The 12,350-nt window shown below is 43.2% G+C and overlaps 1 long non-coding RNA gene across 1 annotated transcript; it reads right to left on the bottom strand.

Moving 5' to 3' along the window:
• Window positions 1-4,345: 4,345 nt before the first annotated feature.
• On the bottom strand, window positions 4,346-11,221 carry LOC146062631 (uncharacterized). The gene is made up of 3 exons (XR_014471433.1): window positions 11,155-11,221; window positions 8,606-8,694; window positions 4,346-4,467 (listed from the first exon to the last, which is right to left on the bottom strand). It is a non-coding gene; the product is annotated as an uncharacterized LOC146062631 (long non-coding RNA).
• Window positions 11,222-12,350: the final 1,129 nt, after the last annotated feature.

The following is a 12,350-nucleotide window of genomic DNA, read 5'->3' as shown; positions in this document are numbered from 1 at the left end:
CGCAAGTAGAGTTGTAGTCTCTAGGTTTTCTTGTATTTCCTCCGAGTTTTATCGACCATATGGGGGAAATTTAGAAGAAGAAAAGATGGTTAGGTCTGACCATCCCAAGGACCAATCTATATAACAAAATAGATATTCTTTTGTACAAGATGGGTAAGCGTACCCCACTTACGGCAAGAAGGGCAGCGTAAAGGCACGTAGCAGTTTCTTTTTTTCTTCTTTTTTCTTCTTTTCTTATTTATTCTCCCTCTTTTCTCTCCTCCGGTGGCTTCCTCTCACAGTATATAACTCAAGTGTTGATGGTAGATGTAGTGAGAAAAATAAAAATACAATATACGGGTTTATATTCGGTTGACTATATATCCATATAGGCACATCCACACCCTGTGACTTGGTCTATCAGTGAACAGGGAAAAGTGCTTAGGTCGTACCTTACTCACCAACAGAATAAGCAAGGTACACATATAAAGGTTTCTTTTTTTGTTCAGAAAGAATATTATTTCATATGAAGACCAATGTTATATTGGCGTACCCCGACTCACGTGAAGAGATGTATCTTAACACACATAACGTGTTCTTTGTCTGGTGGGGCTCAACCTCAATCGATGGGCCGTATTTTCTCTCAGGAACAGTGTGAATAAAAATATGGAAGAAAATGTCAGGTAAGTGGTGATGAAGCCTCCTTATACAGATCTATCGACACCCTGTGACTTGATCTATTAGTGAACAGGATAAGTGCCTAGGTCGTACCTTACTCACCAACAATATAGGTAAGGTACACATATAAAGGTTTCTTTTTTTATTTAGTTGGAATCATTATTTCATATGAAGACCAATTTGTATTGGCGTACCCCCACTCAAATGGCCATATTCCTCACGAGTACAATGTGGTGAAAATATATATAAAAAAATTTCTCATCTGACAAATTTTTTTATAAAAAATTTTTTATATATATTTTCACCACATTGTACTCGTGAGGAATATGGCCATTTGATTGACATCAAGTCCCACTGGATAAAGAACACGCTACGTGTAAGAAGATACGTCTCTTCACGTGAGTGGGGGTACGCCAATACAAATTGGTCTTCATATGAAATAATGATTCCAACTAAATAAAAAAAGAAACCTTTATATGTGTACCTTACCTATATTGTTGGTGAGTAAGGTACGACCTAGGCACTTATCCTGTTCACTAATAGATCAAGTCACAGGGTGTCGATAGATCTGTATAAGGAGGCTTCATCACCACTTACCTGACATTTTCTTCCATATTTTTATTCACACTGTTCCTGAGAGAAAATACGGCCCATCGATTGAGGTTGAGCCCCACCAGACAAAGAACACGTTATGTGTGTTAAGATACATCTCTTCACGTGAGTCGGGGTACGCCAATATAACATTGGTCTTCATATGAAATAATATTCTTTCTGAACAAAAAAAGAAACCTTTATATGTGTACCTTGCTTATTCTGTTGATGAGTAAGGTACGACCTAAGCACTTTTCCCTGTTCACTGATAGACCAAGTCACAGGGTGTGGATGTGCCTATATGGATATATAGTCAACCGAATATAAACCCGTATATTGTATTTTTATTTTTCTCACTACATCTACCATCAACACTTGAGTTATATACTGTGAGAGGAAGCCACCGGAGGAGAGAAAAGAGGGAGAATAAATAAGAAAATAAGAAAAAAGAAGAAAAAAAGAAACTGCTACGTGCCTTTACGCTGCCCTTCTTGCCGTAAGTGGGGTACGCTTACCCATCTTGTACAAAAGAATATCTATTTTGTTATATAGATTGGTCCTTGGGATGGTCAGACCTAACCATCTTTTCTTCTTCTAAATTTCCCCCATATGGTCGATAAAACTCGGAGGAAATACAAGAAAACCTAGAGACTACAACTCTACTTGCGCCAGTTGGTGGGAAAACCCCATTTGTATATATTGTGTTGTGTTTTGATTATTGGGTGATAATCAGGGGTCAGTACATTCCATAGGCAGCATAGCGCCACCACAGGTTCATTCCTATAAAATTTCCATAGCTACATTACAATTTGTGTAAAATAAAAAATGATAAACTTACACAACGCATTCATGTTGGGGACATTTACTAAGATGGAAGTTCTGTTTCACATCGGATGTTGCTTTGGGCAACCAATCAGATACTATCTATTATCTTCTAGAAGGTGCTAAATAAATAAGAAATAGATTCTGATTGGTTGCCCGTAGCAACATCCCATGTGAAATAAAACTCCCATCTAAGTAAACTTAACCCAATTTATTTGGAATAATAAAATGGAATTTAGGCGACACAATCATTTTTAACCAGGCTTGCAGGTTCATTGATGGCAGTGATACAGCCTTGTAATTGTGCTAACGGGTAACCACACCTAGTATAGCACTTTAATGGCCCTAAACACTAGTCCCATCAGGGCTAATTTGACCGATTCTGATGTATCGGGCTGAGAAATTTGGATGTGTTTGACATCCGATCCGATGTGCGCTCCCATGCACATCTGATGTGATCCTGAGGCAGGATCCGACCTCCGACTCGGTCCCCCTCCTGGTGGCAGGGAATCAGGTCGCATGTGATACAATGCATGTGAAAGGACCGCATGCAATGTATTGCATGCAATCCTGCCACCCGGGATGGCTCAAGTGGGGTTGGATTGCCACACACTGCTGCAATATATCATATTGAATGTATCCTTGATACCGTGTATTTTTGCACAATCACAAGTCCATTTTCATCTGATGAACGTGGTTTCTAACTGGATACTAGGAATATTATCGTAATATACAAATATCCAAAAATGCCTCGGGGCTAATTGGATACCCCCTTAGGGTAATGGAAAGCCATCTTAAGGCAGATTAATGCTGATATTCTTTTTTTCCTTTTAATATGTAGATATTTTCTATGACCTACTATGATGTATGGTCCCCAGCAGATATTTTTTTTGAATATCAGTTGACATTTCCTCTAAAGCAACTTTCTGTACATGTTAATTTTTTGGCACATTTTCAGTATATATATATATATTTATATATATATATATATATATATATATATATATATTTAATAATATGTAAAAAATCTGCACTGGCTTCCATTCCCCTACAGAATCCTCTTCAAACACCTCACACACATACAGGGCCATCTCTAATTCCATTGCTCCATATATCTCTAACCACATCTCCATTCATACACCCTCCCGCCCTCTACGGTCGGCTGACGACTGTCGTCTCTCCTCCACCCTGATCACTGCTTCCCATGCTAGAGTACAGGCCAGCGCAGGGGATCTGGCGGTTTACCAGAGATATGCGAGAGGCGCTCACTAGGCTTTCCATGGACTCCAGGGACAGAGCCATGGATGCCGGGGACAGAGCCATGGACGCCGGGGACAGAGCCGGGCTGATGTGGAGTCATTATGCTAACTACGCTAACTAGGCTAGGCAGCTGTTGGGCTGCCGCGGAGTCACTATGCTAAGTACGCTAGGCAGCCGTTGGGCTACGTTGACAGCGTAGCTTAGCCTATGCTGAAAACATAATGAAGCCGGGCGCCACGCTATTACACAAGTACTGAAACAATAAATTAATGTATTTCAGGGGACTGATTAGACTGCGCATGTGATTATAGCTATTTTTTAAAAGCTGGCCTTTTGAAAGGTGATTGACAGGAAGCTGACGTTTGGGGGTGGTAACCAGCAATTTCATGGGAGTGTCATGGGAGGGTGAGTGACAACAGCTCCTGTCTTGATCAGGCTGATTTCATAGCAGCCATAGAGTTACTCCAGGGCTACTCAGAGCCCGCACGTGGCGTGCACAACTAGTTGCAGGACTCACTCTGGCAGGTCAGTGTTTACTTAATCGCTGGCTGCTGCAAATTAGCAGCCGTGCGATCAGGCCTGAATCAGGCCCAAACTGTGTTACAATGAAACTTAGGATAACATTTGTTTTGTAATACTTTGCTGGTTTACCGGGTCTCTCCTCCACCAAAAATAGAACATGGTCTCCAAATCAATCTTTATTCACTGCAGATTGGAAATTGAAACTTGCTGCCATAGGACCTGGCAATAGCTGCATAAGAAAGGAGTCTCTTGCTATTCCCAGACATTTTCTATGGCTGGGACTCAAAAGGAATGCAGCCAGCTCTCCAAGCTATTTGTACCATTTATCTCCAGATCTAAATTTCTTTCCACTCTCTTTTTGTTTTGGACACTTTTCAGACACTGCAACAGTCCCATTATAAGGTTTGAAGAGGAGAAAATGTCAACTTCCAAGAGAAAAGCTGTCATTAAAAGACAGAGGCTTTCAGCTCACTTGACAGTTACTTAGCTAGCACGCACACAGGATAAACAGCTTTCATTTCCTCAAAGTGGGCTGCCCTTCCACGGTAATGAATATTTAGCTGCAACATGTGCAATGGCACCGACAGTTTTTGGCAAACAAAACCTGGCCACAGTCTGAAAGGAAAATGAATACATATTGCAATCATAGTTTTTAATGTCATATTTATGGGTATTTAGCATATATATATATTTTTTGATACATAAGAAATAATGGGTTCTGTTATTCCTTCAGCCCGTATGTTTGCATGTATTTGGAATGCCTTTTATGTTTCAACGTCAAAACAATCTCTCTTATTTACACATTGGCAAGCTCTAATACTTGAAATCTGTTTCTTCATCTCTAAAAGTTTTATCCAGCTGTAACTACGTTATTTTGATAAATAATATTTGGAGATATTTGGGTCATTCAGTTTTGTCAATCAAGAGCTAAGTGTATAGTTTCCTTGTATTACAACAAAATATTTATTTGGCACATTGTATTATAAGGCATGCAAATATCTAGGAAATTCTAAACTTCTGCAGATCTTCAAGCAAATGATATGTTCTCTGTAACTGAGCCTCCTGGTAAACACAGCAGTTGTGGTTTTAGCTTTAAATGTTTTGTAGTGTGAGATGAGTCCGAATTCGGCCCTGTTTTCGATGGTGTGAGAATATGTGCATGTGCAAACCCCCTGTGCCCACGCTCGCAGAGGTATTTGCACTGGCAGGGTAGGGAAGGGGATGGGCAAGGGGTAGCTTCATGGTAATGCCCAGGAGTTTATGGGTGACTCTATAAAAATGTTGGGCATTCCCCTGGGAACACAGGTGTGTTGATACCTGCATGGGGCTGGCGGCTGACTACACATGACATCAGCGCTCTCCCTGTATTTGGTGATCTGCAGTATCACTTTACAGGCGTCTCACCAGCGACCTCTCTGACCAATCCATCGCTGATCCCTTTCAATCTGGCTTTTGCTCACTCTACTCCACTGAGACCGCCCTAGTGAAAGTCACAAATGACCTGCTGTCAGCCAAATCCAGGGGCAACTTCTCTCTGCTTATCCTGGACCTCTCTGCTGCCTTTCACACTGTGGATCACCCTCTCCTCCTCCCAGTGCTATTTTTGTAGGGAAATAGGTTCAGGAACTGTGGGCAGGGCAGAAGTGGGCGGTGATGCGGAAGGAGCTTCAAAAGGGGCGGGACGTTACATTAAAAAAAATAAGGAAACCATGTAATTCCTCCCAACAGTGGCATGTTATACATATGCCGCTCACCGTGATGGCCATTATACATATGCCACACACCGTGATGCCCATTATACATATGCCACACACAGTGATGCCCATTATACATATGCCACAAACAGAGATGCCCGTTATACATATGCCACACACAGAGATGCCCGTTATACATATGGCCCACACCGAGATGCCCATTATGCATATGGCCCACACCGAGATGCCCATTAAACATATGCCACACACAGAGATGCCCATTAAACATATGCCACACACAGAGATGCCCGTTATACATATGGCCCATACCGAGATGCCCATTATGCATATGGCCCACACCGAGATGCCCATTAAACATATGCCACACACAGAGATGCCCATTAAACATATGCCACACACAGAGATGCCCATTAAACATATGCCACACACAGAGATGCCCATTAAACATAAGCCGCACACAGGGATGCCTGTTATACATATGGCCCCCACAGAGATGCCCATTACACATTTGACACATAAGTGCCACTTACCTACATGCTCAATGCCAGGGGCTTCATGCTCAATGCCAAGGGGCTTCATGCTCGATGCCAAGGGGCTTCATGCTCGATGCCAAGGGGGACAGAACTGTGCAGCGTCCAGCTACCGCCGGTAGTGTGCAGCAGGGAGGGAGGGTGGGAGCGGTAGTGTGCAGCAGGGTAGGTGGTGCAGTAGTGTGCATACATATATGACCCCAACAGTGCATTGCCAGAAACACATATGTCCCCATGGTGCCAGATATGCACCCACAGTGCCAGATACACTTATGCCCCCAGCAGTGCACTCACACTGCCCGCATAACTACTGCTCCCTGCCCTGATCCTGCCCATATGGGGGTCATTTACCCTGCACAGAACCAGCAGGCCAACTCTCCCCTTAGACCCACCCTGGTCACCCCAGTCACCTGCCCAGGTAGAGATGCTAACAGTCCTGTTGCAGATGTGTGCTCACAGTAGGGGCGGGAGTCAGCGCATCTGAGGTGGGCGGGAGTCAGCGAGCGCATCTCGGGTGGGGGGGGCGGAAGTAGGCGCATCTCCGGCAGGCGGCTGGGCGGCATCGCGTCACTGTGCGCATCGACAATGCAACACGCTGGTGACGTGTTGTCTATGGACTCGGAGGCAGGGGGTGGGCGCAGCTACCAGAACAGTTTGCCGGAACTCCTTTCATCCGGCCGCCGTGGTTATTAGAGGTTCCGGAACGTCGTTCCTGATGAGGTCATTTTTCATCTGACCTTCAGGAACGGCGTTCCGGAGCGTTCCGGCACAAAAATTACCCCTGCCTCCTCCACACACTCCAAAACATTGGCCTCTCTTCCACTGTCCTTGACTGGTTTACCTCTTACCTCACCAACCATTCCTTCTCAGTCTATGCCTCTGGCACCATCTCACCACCTCACCACCTTCCTGTCGTGTCCCTCAGGGTCCTGTCCTTGGCCCCCTTCTTTTCTCCCTGTACACCTCTTCCCTGGGTGCACTCATTAACTCTTTTTGCCTCTAATATCACCTCTATGCTGATGACACATAAATCTACCTCTCCTCTCCTGGTCTGCCCCCCACTGTTCTCTCTCAGGTTTCCAACTGCCTCTCCGCCATCTGCTCCTGGATGTCTGAGCCCTCTCTGAAACTTAATATGGACAAATCTGAGCTCATTATCCCCCCTTAGAGCTACACCCCTACTAATATCTCTATCACTGTTAACAACACAATCCTCTTCCCCATTACCTAACTTTGCTGCCTTGGTGACTCCACCCTCTCCTTTGCACCCCACATCCAAGCTCTGGCACATTCTTGTTGGCTACAGTTTTGCAACATTGCTTGCATCAAACCTTTTCTCTCCCAGAGTGCAACTAAGTTTATCATCCACTGCAATGTTCTCCTCACTGGCCTCGCTTGCTCCCATCTGGCTCCTCTCCAATCTGTCCTTAACTCTGCAGCCAGGCTTATCTTCCTCGCCCACCGCTCCCTTTTCTTCCACCCCTCTTCAACAAAATCTGCACTGGCTCCCATTCCCTTACATAATTATTTCAAACACCTCACACTCACATATAGGGCCATCTCTAATTCCATTGCTCCATATATCTCTAACCTCATCTCCATTCATGGAGTGATTGCTTGCTAGTTACATTCCCAGAGCAATTGCTTGCTAGTTACATTCTATATAAGAATAATTGCTTGCTAATTGTACTTTATAAGAGTAATTTCTTACTAGTTACATTCTCAGAGCAAGTTGCTTGCTAGTTACACTCTATATCAGAGTAGTGGCTTGTTGGTTGCATTCTTCATCAAAGTAATGGCTTGCTAGTTAAACTTTCTAACAGAGTTCTTGCTTGCTAGTTACAGTCTCTTAGCAATTGCTTGCCAGTTACACTCTCTGCCAGATTAGTTGCCTACACACCACAGTTAGTCAATCTCTGTGCTAGATGGTGTCTAGAGTGTCTTCATTTTCAGGGGCTGCTGGCTCAATTCAGTCCTATCAACCTTTCACAAATCAAATTATCAATTATCATTTCATTTCATCATTTCATTCAGTAACATGAAAACTATTTTTCTTACTCAGTTGAAACCTGTAGACTTTAGTTACCTTACTCAATGGTAGGTAGGGTCACAGATAATAAGAAAATGTTTCTTTAAATTTGATTTATATTATGCACCAATAAATCCACCTTCTCATATTTGGCTTCATGAATTTTGGATAAAAGAATTAAAAGCTATCTTTACAACCAAAAATCTGTTTTTCAAAGCACAGGAAAGGTGTTTTGATTTAGAAGGTACTGTAGATTTTATAAATTATTTAAGATGAAGTATCAATATACTTTCACAATCACAGGACTTTCTTTGCGCTGAACCCACTTTTTAAATTCCTTCCCTTGCACAATAAGACTCTCCTCTAGTCTCCAAACCTTCAAGCGTTTCCTGAAAACGTACCTCTTAGGGCAAGCTTAATGAATTCCAGAACCACCCACATAACCTTCATAAACCTTTCCTATCAAATAACATACTTACTGCACAGTCCACATATATCCTCACATGTTTTCTCTTTCTTTACTTCTCCATCCTGCTGACCTCAGGCTACATTGTTGTATAACCATATACTGTAATACAGCAAACCAAGAACCTTTGAAATCTGGTGTACCGTAATGCAATGAATAACACCTACCCTATATCCTATTGTAAAGCGCAACGGAATATGTTGCGCTATATAAGAAACTGTAAATAATTAATAATCAATGCCTATTTTCCTATAGGTTATAAGTTTGCAAACAGGACCCCCCCAACCTCTATGTTTGTTATTACCTAGTTTTGTTTAATCACTGTCGTTTCCAATTATAAAGCACAATGGGGTTTTCTACACAATTTAAGGAACTGTTAATAATATAGTGAAGAATACCACACTAGGATGATATATTAGTATTATTGACAGTGGAGGAATATATACAGGGCCGGTGCCAATAGGGGGAAGGTGTGATCCGGTACTCACCCGCTCCCCTGGAAGGGGGTGCCGGGTATTTGGCCGCTCCACACGGGGGGTGTGTGTGCTGGGTATTGTGGCGTCAGACTGGCCGCTCCACACAGGGGGGTGCTGGGTATTGCGGCAGCAGGCCGCTGCATCGTTCCACGGGGGGTTGCCAGGGGTGGGGGTGTCGGGTGATGCGGCAAGTGCCGCTAAGTAACTCCATGAGTGAGGAGGGGGAATGGGTGATGTGGCGGCCGCCTAGTTGCTCCGGAGGCTGGGGGGGGGAGTTGCACTCACCTCAGTCTAGGGGGGAAGGGTCCTGCTCCAACGTGCCGCCCTCCAGTGGCCGGCACCCTAGGCAATTGCCTAGAGCTGCCTAGTGGTGGCGCTGGCCCTGAACATATAGTAATTATTCCTGTGGGGTTGTATTGCCACACAGACAGTTAGGGGTAATATTGACTGCCTTTATATACTTAAGCAAACAAAACAAAAGAGACCAGAAAACCAGTATATTGAGATTCACTTCTCCTTCCAAAAACAGAATTGATATTAAAGTTAAAATCTACACTTTATTAACCCCTTGAGTGGTGGGTTTTGCTGGGGCAGGACAAACCTACTAGGGCAGGTTTGTCCTGCCCCAGCAAAACCCACCACAGGAATTTGTGGGCTTCCCCCCTCACCTCAGCCTCTGCTCCGGCGTTAGTACGCCGGAGCTTCCATGCCGCCGCTGCGCTGTCCCCCTTTCCTTTGCCGGCACCTGTCACTTTCAGCAGTGACGTGGCTGCAGGCTGGGGGATGATCGCGGCGGCTCGGAAGAACTCGGGTGCCTGAATGCTTCCGAGTCCCCCTGAGCCGTGCCAACCATCCCCGAGCCTGCCGCCGACGTCACTGTAAAATGAGTGACGGGTGGCTAGCGGGGCGGGCGGCAGGGGATCGCCGGAACAAAGGTGATGGCGAGGACGGGGGGACGGGACGGGGACAAGGTTTGTGGCGGGGGTGGGCACTAGAGGTGCTGCGCCAGTGGTGCACACCTGGACACCACTGGCGCGCACCTATTGTATGTTAGTGGTATGCCCGGAGATTTTCCGGGACAGCCCGCTGCGGCAGCGCAGCTGAGCCCGGAAAATCTCCGGGCATACCACTTAAGTGGTTAATCAGTAATATTAAAAAGTAACCTTAAGTCTGATATCCAATATTTTGTATTGCATGGGTATGTACTGTATTGGTATCTCACAATATTAATACTATATTAGAAGTAAAGAGCAAAGTATGTAGGTATGAAATCATGTGTAATAGAGTGTGCAAATAGGAGAAAATTAATTTGTGCAAGAAATAAAGATTTAAAAACCAGTCTCTGTCTGCCACTTTTCTGTGTCCTTATCCATGGGTTTCCATTTATTTAGACACTACAGCAGGCATGTCCAAACTATGGCCCTCCAGCTGTTGTGAAACTACAAGTCCCATCATGCCTTGCCACAGTTTTGCTATTAGGGAATGCTAAAACTTTGTCGGACCTTTAGGGTGCGATTTGCTCTCCACAGATTTGCCGTCACAGGAATATTGAAAGGCAAGGACATAAACCAACCGGTGGCTAAGCACATTAAGCAATGTGGACACACACTATCAGACCTGCATTGTATGATAACAGATCATGCCCCCCCTCTGGCACAGGGTAGGAACAGACAAAAATTGCTGAATCAACGTGAGTCTGAATGGATTTACAGACTTAATACCCTTGCTCCGACCGGACTAAGTGAAAAAATCACCTGGAACGCTTTTATATAATGCATTATTTCCATATATATCTGCTGTTTCTGTGTAATTTAGCAATTTAAGTTTTTCCCCACGTCTTCTGCTTTTCCATAAGTTGTACAAAGTGTATCTGTGCCCTAGCCCACTAGCTACATCCAGTATTTGTTAGTGTAAAATTTACATATGGAAGACGTCCATTGTGAGGCTTATAAATTTAGAACCACAAATTATTTAACAATAATTAATAGGAAACTGATAGTTCTAACATTAATTATGTTCTTATCCTTTTTAGAGCACAATATAGCACAAGTAGCAGTATAGAGGTTTTTGTTAATATAGCACTTACACCTTTTCATCCAGTGAGTTTATAGCACTGGTCTTACATATGTTTTTTTCACATACAGGTAACCCGGAGCTGCAGTGGAGCACAAGCTTTCAGCGTTGCTTAGCAACGGCCACATCGGAAGTGAGGCAGAGCAGCAGCAGCCGGAAGCTGTGCACACAGACGCCGGGACTCCCTGAGCCACACACACTAGACACACGCTAATTAAGGCAAGAAATTACATAATTTTGGTTCTTTGCACAGCACTTTATATATTTTTTTTGCACGCCCTGATGAAAAGACGAAAGTCTTGAAAAGTAGGCACATGGCAATTTGAAATAAATCCATTTTCTTTGAACTTTCACCGTTGGAGTGCCGCCTACCTTATTGGAGCTGTTTGGTCGGCACATAAGGAACCCAGTGTATATATATATATATATATATATATATATATATATATATATATATATATATATATATATATACACAAACACACGCACACACCACTTGTACCAGTTGTACTATACAGCATATATGGTAAGTACATACATTCTTAAAAGGCTTGTCCACAGGTTCTAATTGCCTCTGCGGCTAAGTGTTTAATCTCATGAATGATTCATTACATTAGAGACTAATATTACATTTACTGTAGCCACGAGCTAAATCCAGTTTTTGCTTCGTTTTCACACAGGGTTTATATGAAGCTTACATTATTATTCTGTTGTATGTTTCATTGATAATACCACACTATTAGGGGATAAAGCAGCATCTTGAAGGACCTACAATTACTAAATATTTGAAGTTCACATTAAAGTAAACAAGCAGCTATATTATTATCCCACACATATATTATGAGTAATACTTAAGGAAAAGCACAACTAAAAGAACATATATTATTACTATGACCCAGTAGTGTCTAAATAAATAGAATCCCACTGATAAGGACACAAAAAAGTGGCAGACAGAAGGCCAGATGTACTAAGCTTCAAAAGTGATCAAATGGAAAGTGATAAACCACCAGCCAATCATCTCTTAACTGCCATACTCCATGTTGTGTTTGAAAAGGATCTGATTGGTTGTTAGAACAGGATATGATTGGTTGGTGGTTTTTCACTCTCTATTTTATCACTTTTCAAAGCTTAGAACATCTCACCCAGAGACTGGTTTTTAAATCTTTTTATCTTTTACAAATTCATTTTCTCTTATTTGCACACTGTTAC

The sequence above is a fragment of the Crinia signifera genome, chromosome 3 (assembly GCF_055691185.1).
Source record: "Crinia signifera chromosome 3, ASM5569118v1, whole genome shotgun sequence".
Lineage (NCBI taxonomy): Eukaryota > Metazoa > Chordata > Amphibia > Anura > Myobatrachidae > Crinia > Crinia signifera.
This window is presented reverse-complemented; position numbering and strand designations above follow the sequence as displayed.